A 15,748-nucleotide genomic window follows, 5' to 3' on the forward strand; every position below is an offset into this window, starting at 1 on the left:
GCACATATGTATGAACACAAATATAGTCGAAAGTGTGAAGCATACTTCCAGGCGCTTAAGAGGAATAAAATATAAAACCGTTCTAATAAATACAGGATGTAGTATATTATTCAACAAATTAATTTTATTAATATAGCCGACTTGTTTTCTAAAATCGTATTTCATAAAATATAGTATAAAGCAGTAGAAAGTATGAAGCATACTTCTAGGAGCTTAAGGGGGATAAGGTATATAATTTTTCTCAGAGTGATGATTTTTTAATACCTCTTTTGAAAATCGTATTGTTAGACTCAAAGCTTTATATATTTGAGCTAAACGAAATAATAATTTTTGCACTATCCTGTAGCACACAGTTATTTGCTATAACAAGCTTGAGGTAATTGAGATAAGCTTGATAAAGTTTTTATGGGTGTGAAATTTGCGACGCGTTATAAACGAACGCCGCTACATAAAAGCAAAAAAATAGGGAAATTATAAAATGAAAAGTATTAAAGCAACAACTAAAATTTTCAACAACAGCAATAAAAACGGTTCCAGGTCAGCGCTGGCTTAAACAGCTAAATTTCAATTTGTAAACAAGGCTACCAAAGCAGTTGGTAGTAATACGCGGGGAAGTTACTTACTCTGTGCTAGTCGTAGCACTTTAGCGAATTTATTTTGGTCATTTTCCGTTTTAACTTTGACGTTCGAGACCTTTTAAAGTACAGCCAAGTGTTGTTAAAATATTTATGTCCATAAAGTTGAGCATTTCAGCTTTGTACACGCGAAAGTTCGCTCATTTATTTTAACTGCCAAGAATGTGAGACAAATGTGCTCAAGCAGGTGTGAGCGTATGGTAACTGACCGCAAAGCCGCTTTAAAATATGGCAACCAAATCGTATATGCTGCTTATTTATTAATGTAATTATATACAAATATGTATGTATTTATGTATATAAATATGTTTATAATTTTATATTTATTTTATGTATTTGTGCGACACCTTGCGCTTCCCACGTCTTTTTAAGTGCGGTGTAGATACAACGTCCATAATTGTCTTGCATACTTTTCTGCGCTCAAACTCACAGCCGCACGCTTCTTGTTGCTTTGTAGCCTTTACAGTTACTGTAATACATATTTTATAAACTGCTGCTTGCATAACTGTATACTTAAAGTTGCCGGATATTTGTACTTTCGCTGCTATTAAAAAGCAATCAAAGCACAAATCGATTTTATAATTTCTTACTCGCAAATGAAGAAAGTAGCTAAAAGCAGCGCATAAGATTGAATGATGTTTTACAGATTTTGTTGATTAATATATGCGTACAATATGTGGTTAATATATTCCGTAGGGTTTAGTAGGTCTTTGGAAAACTGTGTATACACCTAAAAGTATTCTATATGATTAAGGTCAAAGCTTTAACTATAAAATTTTGGCTATATACATTGGTGTATTTTTATATTTTCTTTCTTTTCTTTTGTTTTAAAATATAAAATTAAATAATTTTTTTACGACATTTGTAGATTAATATAAGGGTACAATATGTTCTTAGTAAATTTTTAATACACCTAAATGTATGCTATAAAATTTCGACCAAAGCTTTAACTATAAAATTTTGACTATATACTATTGTGTATTTTATTTTTTTTTTTAGTTTTAAAAACATTCATCTTAACATAAATATAATCGTATGCTTTCTTTTTAAAATTTTTTCCAGAATTTGAAGAAAAGTCCTGAGTGTTAATTAAAAAGGTAAGTCCACACTTTCCATTAAATTTACTTAAATTTTCAATAAAATAGAGTACAAAGTTTAGTCAGACAAGAACTTATAACTCAACAATCTCTCAGTAATCTCTTCTAATCGCTTTTAAAAGCTCTTTTATAGCGTTTTTAGACAGCAAAATTAATTGATCAATCGAAATTTTTATTGAGTAGCCCTTTTTGGCCTTTTACACTGCCGGCTACTCGATAACCAATCAACTGTTATTCAAAAATTCAGCCAATCGCAGGCAAAGAACGTAGATCGTACGTCTTTTTCGCAGAGTTGCATTTCATTTTCAAGTCGATTATTATTCAATTAAAAATTAATGTAGATTTTTATTTTGTATGGTAAATCAATCTTAGTAAGCGTTTTAATCGAGCAGAGGCCGGTTAATTGAACAATTAGCTGCTGTGTGAAAAGGCTATTAATTTAAAACTCATTCAGTAACTCAATTTCTTTTATATACATTCGATAGATAGTGCGAAAATGAAATTCTATGAATTCATGTCATTCTTGTTCAACACATCCTAGTTTCTTTTTGTTTACAGATCTGTTATACCATTTCTATTCAGCTTGTGCTAGTTGTTTGTTCGATTCGCCACTCTCTAAGGTTTAGCGACACGAATACTGTTAATAACTGTTAACTCAGTTAATTAATACTGTTAATAACTGTTAACTCAGTTATTCAGTATAATTCAGTATGGTTATATAAATATATTATTATTATAAATACATAATAGATATGAGCTTTAAGCACATTTCGCTTCGGATAGAAATAACCTTTTGTCAACAACACAAGTATGCTTTACCTTTTATCTAATAAAATTCTGATTTTAATTTTCCTTTTCTCTGCAAACATAATAATCACATATTACAAGCGTACAAGCTATGAAACCGATTTGAAATATAATTTAAAAGCTCATACAAGCATACACACATGATGAATCCATAAAAACATAAGTCTGAATAAACTCTTATTAGTATGTATGCGTGTACGCTGGTGTAAGAAAAAGATATAACAAACAAATGTTGTATGGCATCAACAAATTATTGAAATCAATTCATAGCTTAGCCTGCAAAGCGAATTGTAAAGGCTACAATAAAAATAATAAAATAAATAACTTTATTATGGCACATGCACGTTATCGAATTGCGGACGTGTAGCGTCTGTGTGTGTGTGTGTGCAACAAAAGAGCACACAATGCTCGAGGTATAGAAGTGAAACAACAAATCCACAAAAGAAAAAACCGAGTACAGTAAGGGATAATGGCATATTGTGCGAGCAGCAGGAATAGCAGCAAAAATATCGGTGCGCTTCAAAATGGACCGCCCTGAGCATTTCAGATTGCTTTGCTGTTTTATTTTTACTGCCATTTTCAGGTCAATAGAAAACAACACACCGCCGCTGTTCATGCATTATTTGTTGTATGTAGAGATAGAGATAGGTGTATAAAAGGATAACTCGTATAAATAGATAACAGTAAGCAACAGGATATTGGATATGTGTAGGTCGGTTGTGTGAAAGGCACATTTAAATGGCAGCGAAAAGATATTGAGTGATAAGGTTGGGTATTCTATATACATATGTATGAATGTATGTGTGTGTTTCGAACCAACACCCCTTAGACCCGCTTACCTCATATCACTTTCACCCAGTATGAATATTCATCAAATGCTGTGCTTTGACACCGCGCTCTCAGGCCCAGCCGTAGGTCAATTGGTAGCAAACGGACAAACAATCAACATTATCGTTAGCACTGTGTCAACAAGAGTGCTAAGTTTCTATCTTTTATTGCTTTGCTTTCTCTTTGCTCCTTTGTTTTTTTTTTTTGTATTTCTCCTTTTTGTTTGTTTATAATTTCTTGTTTTTAATTCTGTGAATTTTGCTTCCAATTGCGCCCGAAAGGGTATAGGCAGCGTACCTTTACCCTGTAAAGTATGGACCGGAAAATGTAATTTTCAAATATGTCGGCGCAAGAACAAGTTGGCAACAGCACATTTTCGCCTCGCCTGTTGGCCTGTCCGTTCGTACCTTTCTTGAACCTTTTCTCTTGGCACTCTTGTTTAGCTTCGAAATTTTTCGCTTCACTTTATATTTGTTCTTTGTGTGTCTACTGCCGACTTAATAAGCAGAAAAATAACAAGAAATTTTAAGCATACGCACAATGCCGAACCCTTGTAGCTTGTTTCAGGGTCCTTTCAAATTAAATAAGCGCAATAATAATTGAAATGAAGTAATTCTTTTATTTTCATTTTTATTTTTTTATTTGATTTGCGCACAAAGACAAATAATGACACGTTGTTGTTATACACAATATTTATTGTATATTGGTTATGATCCTTCTGATATTTCAACTGCAAACAGCAATTAACGCGTTCGTTAATATATTTATTTTAAATACGTTTACATTTGAAGTGTATGTTTGTAGAGTTTTTCTACAACTTAAATACATTAAAGCGTACAATTTCAGTTTTTCATAAATATTTAAGTGGAAAAATGCCATTTAACAATAATTTATTTGACCATATTATTAACGTTAAAAATATTTGATGTAAATTCGATTTTCAATGACGAATAGCTCAAAGTTTTGACTTTGATTACTTCATTCAACTTTATTATTGTTAAAATTTATGAATAACAAGAAAAAACGTTAAATTCGGCTGTACCGAAGCTAATATACCCTTCACAATGTCTAAAGACGTAAGAAAATGTAAGTAAAAAAAAAGAAAACATTTTACTAATTGTTTTTAGTCGGGTTGTTTGCTAGAAACATTAAGGTTATATAGGGTACCGATCTGAAGAATTTCTTCGGAGATTATATTATTACCTTAAGCAGTAATTCATGTCAAATTTCGTGAAGATACCACGTCAAATGCGAAAATTTTCCATACAAGCCCTTGATTCCGATCGCTCGGTTTGTATGGCAGCTATATGCTATAGTGAACCGATCTGAACAATTTTTTCAAAAATTAAATTATTTCTATGAGCAATAACTTACACCAAATTTCGTGAAGATATGTAGTAAAATGCAGAAGTTTTCCATACAAACCCTTGATTCCGATCGTTCGGTTTGTATGACTGCTATATGCTATAGTGAACCGATCTGAACAATTTTTTCGGAGATTGAATTACTTCTATGAACAACAACTAACACCAAATTTCGTGAAGATATGTAGCAAAATGCGGAAGTTTTTCATACAAGCCCTTGATTCCGATCGTTCAGTTTGTATGGCAGCTATATGATATAGTGGTCCGATATCGGCAGTTCCGACAAATGAGCAGCTTCTTGAAGAGAAAGTAACATCTGCAAAATTTCAAAACGATATCTTAAAAACTGAAGGACTAGTTCGTATATATACTGACGGACAGACTGACGGACATGGCTAAATCGACTCAGTTCAACAAACTGATCATTTATATATATACTTTATAGGGCCTCCGACGCTTCCTTCTGGGTGTTACAAACTTCGTGACAAACTTAATATACCCTGTTCAGGGTATATTGCGGTTTCAATCTTTAAACTATTTATGTTTTACCGCCAGATAACGTTGAATCAAGGTATTCGAAAAAAAACCATTGAAGATTATCTTTCATTCAGTTTTCCTAATCATAAAAAGTACGATTTGCGTCCGAAGTATCTTCAAAAAATAACGGGAATTTTTAAATCTCGTAATACTTTAAATGTCCACTTCTTAATTTTTTACCATGTAGAGTACGATATTGCTTACTTTGTCTGTATCAGCCGCTAAGGTTAAACGTGTTTTATGCTCTTGGCGATTTTTGATTGTTAAAAGTTCACATTTCGTTCCTTGTTTGTGAATTCTTGACCAAAAACATTACTGTAACGATGATCCAGCGAACTTTTTCGCCAGATATGACTACGGGTGACTATTTCCTATTTTCAAATCTATAGAGAACCTTCAAGAGCCGTCATTTTACAAGTATACTAAAAATCGCTGAAAGAGCTATCCCAAAAATCGAGTTTGAGAAGTTTTTCGACGATTGGTAGATGAAGAAGGTTTGTATTGAAGGCGACTACACTAAAGTAGAAGAATAAATAATTTTTTACGAAAATTCCCGTTATTTTTTGAACACACCTCGTATTCTATTATGAAGAAATCTATCCTAAGTTGAGCTTTACATGTACGGTACAACTAAAAATAAGTTTGATAATAAATGTAGATGTTGCCTTAGGGTTATCCCCTGCACTATATATTATTCTAAGAACGCATTTTAAAATTATTCACCTCCTTTATAGTTACGGGATAATCCCAAAGTCTGGCATGTTTTAGATCCCTCAGTTAGTCATTACCACTTATAGTCCTTGAAAGAAAGATGACTAGGCTTTATGATGACTGTCGGTCGATGTCAGCTTTGAGCTAAAACTCCATTGGGAGAGCGAAAAAATTACCGCTTGGGTGTTAGAAAATCTGTGTAAGACGACTTCTCTCAGTATTGTGTCGGTTTTTATTAGAACGCCTGTCGGTATATCTGGAAGGGCGAACGATATACAGCCTGTAGGTATCCCCAATTGTTCTCTCTTGCTTTCTAGATGTTTTCAGTGATTATATTTTTCAACGTATATAGAGTGTCATCTGGCGGTGTTAGCAGGTCAGAAATTCTTACTTAAAATATTCTGCTGAGAAATCTTGCTGTAGAATAAAACATAATTAAATAAGTAATAATAATTGAACAATCTTCCCCCATAATATTTTTTTATACACTAAAAGAATAATACATACTTATTAATAACAACATAAAAAACTAAATTGCATTTGCACATGCCTAACAAAAGGGGTGTGTGTGTGTGTGTGTGTGTGCTTTGACTAACATAAATTCACATCAAAAACACGTTTACCATTTAGGCGCACTCGCAAATGACAAATTCGTGTTATGTCGTGACAGTGCTCGTCAACACACCAACATACACACACACATGCACGAGTGTTGCCGCTAAAACTATAGTTATTTGTGCGCTTGTATGTGCGGTTGGCATGTGGTTGTGAGTACATGTGTAACGTGGTGTGCCTGACAATCGGCGAGTAATTTGAATTATGTCGCACACGTCATGCTAAAATCAAGTTATACGTGGCGTATACGTAATAGTGAACGTTTTTTTTTTACTTTCTACCTTTCAGTTGCTTTTGTTATTTCTGTGCTGTTTTTGAGGTAACATTTCGTTGTTTAAAAATTGTTGCAAGCCTTGCAGATATTGACAGCGCTGTTTGTATGTGTACGCTGTCACGTAAGATAAATGCCGACAACAATGAACTTTTAAATTGACTTTTATACAATTTATATTGTTGCACAATAACATCGAACAATCAAAAGTTTATAGTTGGTTTATTGTTTGGAACTCTTTTGAGCGCTTAGTGGTCTTCTGCATTGCTGATTTGCACTTTAATTTTTATTTGTCGCTAGAGAATTGAATTTTATTTTATTTTTTGCTGAAATTCACGTTGTGTGAAGCCGTTTAGGTTCTAAAGTCCTAAAAGCTTATACAAATAAGTTCGAGTATTTCGAGTTTCGGGATTAAAATTGAATTATTTAGATTTCTTCTTGACCGACGTAGACACCGCTTACTTAGTTTATAATAGCGCGCCATTCATTCTTCTTTTTGGCAGTTTGGCGCCTATTGATAATACCAAATGAAGCCATATCTCTCCACTTGGACCTTCCTACGGATTGGAAGTCTTCCTCCAGCTGGAACATTTTCAGAGCTGGAGCGCTCTCGTCCATTTGAACAACATGATCTAACCAGCGCAGCCGCTGTAGAGTTTGTGTTTTGTTTGTCGATAGAGGACTTTTCAATAGCCTACTCAGTCCAAAGTAGCACCTGTTGGCAAAAGTAATTCTGCGTTGGATTTCCAACAACTATTTACTATTTAGACTACAAAATCTAACTTCTAGCTTAGCAAAATAAAATATAAATAGGTGATTCATTAGTTATTTAAAGGATTAACTCTAATGATTGATATACTTCCAACTGGTTTTTATGACATTATGAATTGGAGACCAAGTATTTTGTACTCAATTATTAAAGACCCATATAACTCATTGAGTGAGAATTGCTAATTTACAGAATTTTATTCAATAGTTCGAAATTTATGGTTCATCAATAATTTTAATTATTTTTATACTCTCGCAACAAAGTTGCTAAAGAGAGTATTATAGTTTTGTTCACATAACGGTTGTTTGTAACACCCAAAACTAAAAAAAATGGAGTTCAAATCCGAATGTCTGTCTGTCCGTCCGTCCGTCCGTCTGTGCAAGCTGTAACTTGAGTAAAAATTAAGATATCTTGATGAAACTTGGCACTCTTATTTCTTGGCACCATAGGAAGGTTGCTTTCGAAAATGAGCAAAATCGGACCACTGCCACGCCCACAAAATGGTGAAAACCGAAAACACATAAAGTGCCATAACTAAGCCATAAATAAAGCTATGGCAATAAAATTTGGTATGAAGGATCGCACTATGAAGGGGCATATATGGATGTAATTTTTTTGAGGAAGTGGGCGTGGCCCCGCCCCCAAATAGGTTTTTTGTACATATCTCGGAAACCAATAGAGCTATATAAGCCACTTCTTAATACATTCCAAAAATGAAAGAAATCGGATAATAACCACGCCCACCTCCCATACAAAGGTTAGGTTGAAAATTACTAAAAGTGGGTTAACTAACTAACGAAAAAGGCAGAAACACTAAATTTCACATAAGAAATGGCAGATGGAAGCTGCACTCAGATTTTTTTACAAAATGGAAAATGGGCGTGGCATCGCCCACATATGGCTCAAAAACCATATCTCAGGAACTACTCGACCGATTTTAATGAAACTTGGTTTCTAATAGTTTCTTTACATCCCAATGATATGTTGTGAAAATAGGCCAAATCGCTTCACAACCACGCCTACTTCCTATATACCAGAACTTTGAAGACGATCTGAATCGTTTACATTACAATGTATAAAATAAGAACTAGTGAAGATATCGGTGCAGAACTTTGCACAAACACTATGTTTATAGTGTGGCAGCCCCATTCTAAAAATCGCCGAAATCGGACCATAGGTTTTTAAGGCGAACACGAGGACCTCGGTGCTTCTAACCTAATATTATGGTTTCCAACTTTCAATGGACTTTATACAATATATATGACGAATATGTGGGTCAAATTGTGTATTATATAATATAAATAAAGTTAAATATATAAATAGCGAGAGTATAAAATATTCGGTTACACCCGAACTTAGCCCTTCCTTACTTGTTATTTTTTGGAAATTCGGGATCCTGGTTTTTTCGATACCAAAATTTTGGAATTAAAGAAAATGTAGAATAAAAATAAATAAGCGTTTTATTGCTTTTAGCTATTGACAATGAACTTACGGAATTCCGTTTTTTAAACCCGCGAGATCGGAAATTAATTTGAATTAATTAAAAAAACCCAAGAAGTGAAAATAAATAAGCATTTAATGCTTTCAGCTATTATGAATAAAATTTCGGGATCCATAAAATATGCGCTAATAAAAATTTCACAATTTGCTAAAATTTTAGACCATAATCAGTCACGTCGCTTCTATTTTTAAGCATTTGCATCAAACAAAAATAATTTTTTTGTTCGCTAACAAATTTTTTGTGCTTTTTTCTGCTATGTTAGCAAATATTATGTAGGTTGAGCAGTTTTTCGCCCCTATGCCACGACGCGAACTTTGTTTGCACTGTTGTATGTACATACATATGTATGTATGGATGGATATTTGTAAGTGCTAACGCTCGTTGTTTTTGCTTCAATGCTTTCACGAGCTGTTTGGTTTTTTGCGAATTTTGTCGCTTTCACTGCAGTGGCGTTGGTGATTGCTCTTACTGTTGTCACGGAAACCCACATGCACACACACACACTCGCATACGCATAGTCACTCCCTCGCAAACCAACAAAAAGTGCAGCGTGGTTGCGCACACACAAAACAAACAAATGAAAAAAAAAAAATTACAAAAAGCGGGGAAAAAATGCGAGCCCTCAAAGCAAGCGGCACAAGGACAAGCCAAATGTGTGTGGGCACTCTCATAGTTTTCCAACTACTATGTGTATAAGTACTTTGTGTACTAATTTTGTGCGCTTTTCGCACTGTTGGCACATTGATTTTGTTGTTGTTGTTGTTGTTGTTGTCTACTGCTGCCATTACGTAGTACTTTAATGTAAGTAATAATGCACTGTCATTGCGTTGCTTCTTGCGCTTTTTGCCTTTTTTAGTTTTTATTTTTGTTTACACGTCTGCCTGCCCCCTTAAGTGCAACTCAAGTGCAACTTGTGTTGTTTTTGTTACTGTCATACCTGCCCCCATGCGCTAGTAACAAAAAAAAAATTTGTTTGTCCTTCACACACAAGTTTATGTTCTTTTCGCGTTGCGCTTTTCAACTTAATTTTCATATATTTACCCTCTGCCTCGTGTGCGCACAGGAAGGAAAGTTGAAGAACTAAATGTCTGCATAACGGTAGTTGCATATAGCTATGACGGAGATTCTTACACAATGTAGGCATACTTAGAAGTAGCCTTTCTTCAAGTAGCAAACAGCAAACTAACTTTGCCAAGGGCATGGCAAATAGGTTTGGAAGAACTTTCTTTATATTGTTGTTGGTTATTCCAAGAGTCGGCTTGTTTTGAAACACATTTTTATCAAACAATTTTGTCTTTTTGAATATTTGATATATTTTAAAATTAAAGAAAATTATTCAGTGCAATAGTCTTCTTGGCAGAAACTGTCGAACAAAGTAGTTCAAAAATCTATTTCATTGAAAATTCGGCCAACCCCTTTTATTTTCGACACCAAAATATTTGAGCTGCGCGCCGAAAGGTAGGCAACGTTTTTCATATGCAATTCTCAGCACACACTTTTCGTTCGTTAGAAGTTCACAGTTAGTTTGTTTAACTTCTATAATCGTTTCAATAAAAACAAAATTGTTACAAAACTATTTTATTGTACAATACATTTTCGTATGCAATTTATAAACTTTCACACGTTAATAATCACGTGTTTTCCTTCTCTATCCACGTACCATATTTACAATATGTTTTGCTTGTGTGTGCTTTATCGATTACCATTTCCACACTGACAGCTTACTGCAAACTATTTATCTTCATTATCGGTACGCAGGCCCCCATTAAGGGTTGAAGATTTATGTGCACACACACCCTGTGCTCTATAGTCACATAGTATACAAGCGTACTATATATCTACTATATGTATGTAGGGGCTTATGTTTCTGCGGTCCCAAGTTCATGCGTTTGTATGTTTATGCGGCAAGCACACATTACGAAGGACGCTTATATTGCCTCTCAATCACTGCTTCAGAAACGATTATATACATTTGGTTCATTGATCCAGTTCCACAAATCCAGTGAAAATATGTTTTTATTTTGGTTAAACGAAAAATAATACAGTATGTGAGTAAAGTTGGTTTTACAGCGTGCACATTTGTGGCACAAATTATTTGAGAATTGGTTGGCGGAAAACTTTTGGGAATTGTCTCTAGGCAATGGCGCGTTTTTTTTTAATTTTTTTTCATTTATTTTTAGTTTAAAATATGGTTTTCTAAATGGAGACAAAAATGTAGATATATTTTAACGGGAAATTGTCAAGATTAATGTTTCTAATAAAGGGGTTTTCAATAAGAGATGCCATTATGTATGGAACTCGTTTTCTTTTGCATAGCCACCACGGGTACGCTTGCAGAAGTCCAGACCATGAATCCAATTTTCGAGTGTTTTCAAGCATAAATCGGCCGATATTACGCCAACTTCCGGTTCAATATTTGTACGAAATTCAGCTTGTTGGCATACAGAGACCATAGACTTGACGTTGTCCCACAGCAAATAGTCTAACGGCGTCAAATCGCACGACCGAGGCGGTCAATTGACTGGGCCATTTTGTGAGATAACTCGTCCACCAATCTTGGTTTTCAATAAAACGACTGTGACACTCGCTGTGTGGCTTGTGGTGCCGTCCTGTTGGAACCACATATTGTCCACGTCCATATCAAACATTTCGGTCCAAAAATATTCGATTATCATTAAACTGTAGCGATTCCCATTCACAGTAGAAGAAGTAAGGCCCAATGACGGCGCCGGCCCATAAACTGCACCAAACCGTAATTTTTTCGGGTTGCAATGATGACTGATGGAGTATGTGCGGATTGTTGCCTGACCAATAACACATATTTTTCTTATTGACGAATCCATTCAGCCAAAAATGAGCATCATCGCTGAAGATGATTTTTCGATGAAAATCGGGATCATTTTCAAGTTGTTGCTCAGTCCAATTCACGAACATACGACGATTCTGGTGGCCAAGCAGCTTCTGTTCCTGAGTCAATTGGATCTTGTAAGGATGTAGGCCAAGATCTTTTCTCAAAATTCGCCACAACCGAGATGACCAACGCTTGAGAACGACGTGTGAGAGACTGATTTGGGCCTTCCTCAATTGATGCGCTAGCGGCACCAATATTCTTGATACTACGGGCACTTCTTTGTCTCACTGACATGGAACATTTTGTTCTTCTGGACAGAAATATAATTGGGCCCAATTATTCCATGTTCATAGATATTTCTTTGACATAGATCTTAAGTTATTTCTCCATATACGGTATACAGCGGCCGACTACGAAAGTCGCAAAAGCATAATATCTAATATCTGAATAACATCTTAAAGAGATTATCGCAAATCAAATTCCGAGATTCCAAATTAGTTTCTGTCAAATATTTTTGAAAATCTGCTTTGCCCACTAAACTCATCTGCCCACTTGGTGTTCATCTACCAGCAAATTGTTTTCTCAACAGAAAAAAAGCCATAATAATATAACTTTGTCACTTTGTGAGCGATTTGTGCGCCCAAAAGCTTATCATATTGCCAACTAATCTGCAATGATTAATCGTTTTGAGTTGCATAATGAATGAAGTAAAATAGTTGCGAGCGTTGCAAATTTTTCCACGAGCACATTTAACACACCATCAAACCACTCCATGACTACCGCCTCTACTGTCTTCACTGCCTCCACCGCCTCTACTTAGACCCGTGCATAGCATAAAATCTCATTATTATCAACGCTCCCATTATATAATACAGCACTTACCCGTTGCCTAGTAAAACCACTAAAATGAAAAAAGTAGAAAGAAAGAGAAACGCACGCTGAGCAGTGGACAGCAACTAGCGCACAATTGACAGAAGTTAGAAGATAGTGGACAGGTGACAGCTGCTAGCCGTCGGTCGTCGGCAGCACAGCACACAATTCTGCCCGCGACTTGCTAAAGGTGCAATGTGTCACCTCTAATCGAGTAATAAACGAGTTGATGCCGAAGCAGTTGGAGGCCAACAACAACAATAGTTGTACATTGTATGCTTCTTTGCTGCTATTACTCCTGCAGCTGTTAGTATACGGTGTAGCTCCAGCAGTCAACGTGACCACAATGCACTCACATTTCTACACTTCCACCAGTACACTGTCACGCTAAATAACTGCATTGACACCGTAATAGTGGAATAGTGACTTTAAAGCGCGACAAATGAGCGCCTGGCTGCCATGACGGTGTATTAAATTTCTAAATTAAATTAATAAATGTGCGGAAAAGTGCAATCAGTGTGGTGATCAACGCTGTTGATGATATAATAATCACGCATAAAAGTTAAAATGTATCAAATAAAAAATCTAATGAATTAATTAATTGGCAAATTAAAATAAAATGTGGTAGAAACGTTTAGTGACTTAATTGAAGAAAAAAGAAATAAATAAAATACTTAACAATCACTTTTAATATCACTGCGCTCAAATGTAGGCAACACTTTTACACCTAAGACTCATTGAGAGTTCAGAGCCCACTTTATATCATCTGTTCGACGATTTGAAGTACTAACAGCTCGATATATTTAAGTAATATTAAATTAAAGTATTTTTTTGGTTGTTCTGATCATCAGAACAGAGCCTTTAAAATCTCAGCGCTCAAATGTAGGCAACACTTTAACACATAAAACTTAGCGGTAGTTCAGAGAAGGCTTTATATATTGAGTTCGAACAGTTCTATGCATTTAAGAAAACTCAAATTATAGCCCTCTATGGCCGTTTTATTTAACAGATCAGATATAATTCCTGGTAAAATTCAAGGTCAAGTAAAGGCTAGTTCAGAGTTACTTTAAATGTTAGGAAAACGAGACAATTTATTAATGATAAATGCTACGTGACATGACAAATAGTCATTTATTACAAAAAAAATATTTCTGGATAAATAAGAAAGTAATATCTATGATGAAAATGCCTCGCCCCGATATCTAACACGAATGTCCTTGCGTTATATGTGTATATGTGTGCTTCTATTTCCGTTTTCAAATGAATTGCTTTTCCGCAACGTTTGCGCTACACTGTAAACAGTTGTTTTGTTCATAATTGAAAATTAGCTAGTCGACATGACAATTTGGCTCGCCTTGTTAATGCTTAATGCACGAGTAAACAAACATGTGCAAATGTATCCAACTATGTACATATGTCTGTACTAACATATATTTCGAAATTTGTTTGTAATTTCTCGTCGAATATTTTTACTTTCTTCATGGTGAAGGTAACTAACCTATGCACACTTATAGTTTGTTGACAAAGACATTGTCTAGCATGCACATTCTTGTATTTTGTACTTTACTATAAACACAATTACATTTCGATATATGTACATATGTATATAATTTAGTATGAGTTAAGCACACTATTTGGCCGCAGTCCAAATCGCATACGAAAATAGCCAACGGCAAACATGTATTTATATAGTTTACTGGCACAGCGGAAAAATGTGGGTGGTAATGGATTCAAATTGAAAGCTTAGTCACATGTATGTATCTATGTTTGTGCTATGCTTGTTTAGTAGGCTCAAATTTATTTGTTAAACTTGTACAAAATTGTTTGGCATGAAAATGTAATTGAATTATAGTAGGATAATATGTTGAGCAGATAAATAGATAAAAGTATAAGTGATTCTAAGAGAGAGTGAGCAGATGAATGCACTGTTTGGAAAAGAAGGTCATATTTAGTTTGAGAATTTATTTCTAGAATTTTGCGTTCACTTGAAATATGAATTTGGCTAAGGAGGTGTAATCTAAAATAGAATTTTAAAACGAAAATTCCCGTTATTTATTGAACACACCTAAAAGTAGTAAAAAAAACTTTGGTGTTGGTAAGACTCTTATAAACCTAAATTTAAATAATTTTTTTGAAAATAATATTCTAAATTTTCTAAATCTCTAGTACAAGTTCATATAAGCTTTTCTCAGGTATTTTCAAGTCAATAAGAAATAATAAACCATTAATTGATAATCTCACAAATTATCGCCACCTCATATACAACTATTAACGAATGCTCAGATTTTCTTGCATTAACCGACTGCCTTGACACAACAAGTAGAAGTAATATACATATGTATATACCTCCGCCTTTAAAGGGTTAAGCAGTTAGACCCATTCTGCAAATTGTCACCACCACCACCACTCTCCACACACCCACTAATACAAATTAATTACACTGAGATATAAATACAATTTAATTATTCTGACACGCGAGCGACTAATAAAATTTTAATTAAGCTACACAAATTCTGTGTGGAGAGATTAAATGAATCATTCGTTGCAAAGCAAAAGAAATCACCGACTTGGCAAACTTTTAAGATGCTGGCGTTCCGGCGTACAGACGATGGAGGGCTGAGATTTTCTAGTTGCCCCATCAGAATTGTGCCTGAATCGTATGCATGTGCTGTAGGTAGGAGTTACGGTAAAAGTGTCAAAACAAGCGAAATTGAAGAGTTCGTGTTGGCTACATAAGCTCAACTGACAATGGAGCGGGTTAAAGTGTTGAAGAGATTGCAACAGTAAAAGGATAAACGTCGGAAGACATTACACAAGTTAAATTGTGGCACGTACAGTTATCGAACGATTTGGGTGTATGAACTTACATACTAATGAATACTGTAAAATGCA

At 34.7% G+C, this 15,748-nt stretch overlaps 1 protein-coding gene across 1 annotated transcript in view; it reads left to right on the forward strand.

Annotated features, from left to right (window-relative positions):
* LOC105217931 (uncharacterized) overlaps positions 1–15,748 on the forward strand; it is an 83,008-nt gene that overhangs the window by 18,339 nt on the left and 48,921 nt on the right. Inside the window, exon 3 of the mRNA XM_054227319.1 lies at positions 1,698–1,732. The gene's annotated coding sequence lies outside the window, so the exon portion shown is untranslated. The remainder of the gene's footprint in view (positions 1–1,697; positions 1,733–15,748) is intronic.

This window comes from Zeugodacus cucurbitae, chromosome 3 (assembly GCF_028554725.1).
Source record: "Zeugodacus cucurbitae isolate PBARC_wt_2022May chromosome 3, idZeuCucr1.2, whole genome shotgun sequence".
Taxonomy (NCBI): domain Eukaryota; kingdom Metazoa; phylum Arthropoda; class Insecta; order Diptera; family Tephritidae; genus Zeugodacus; species Zeugodacus cucurbitae.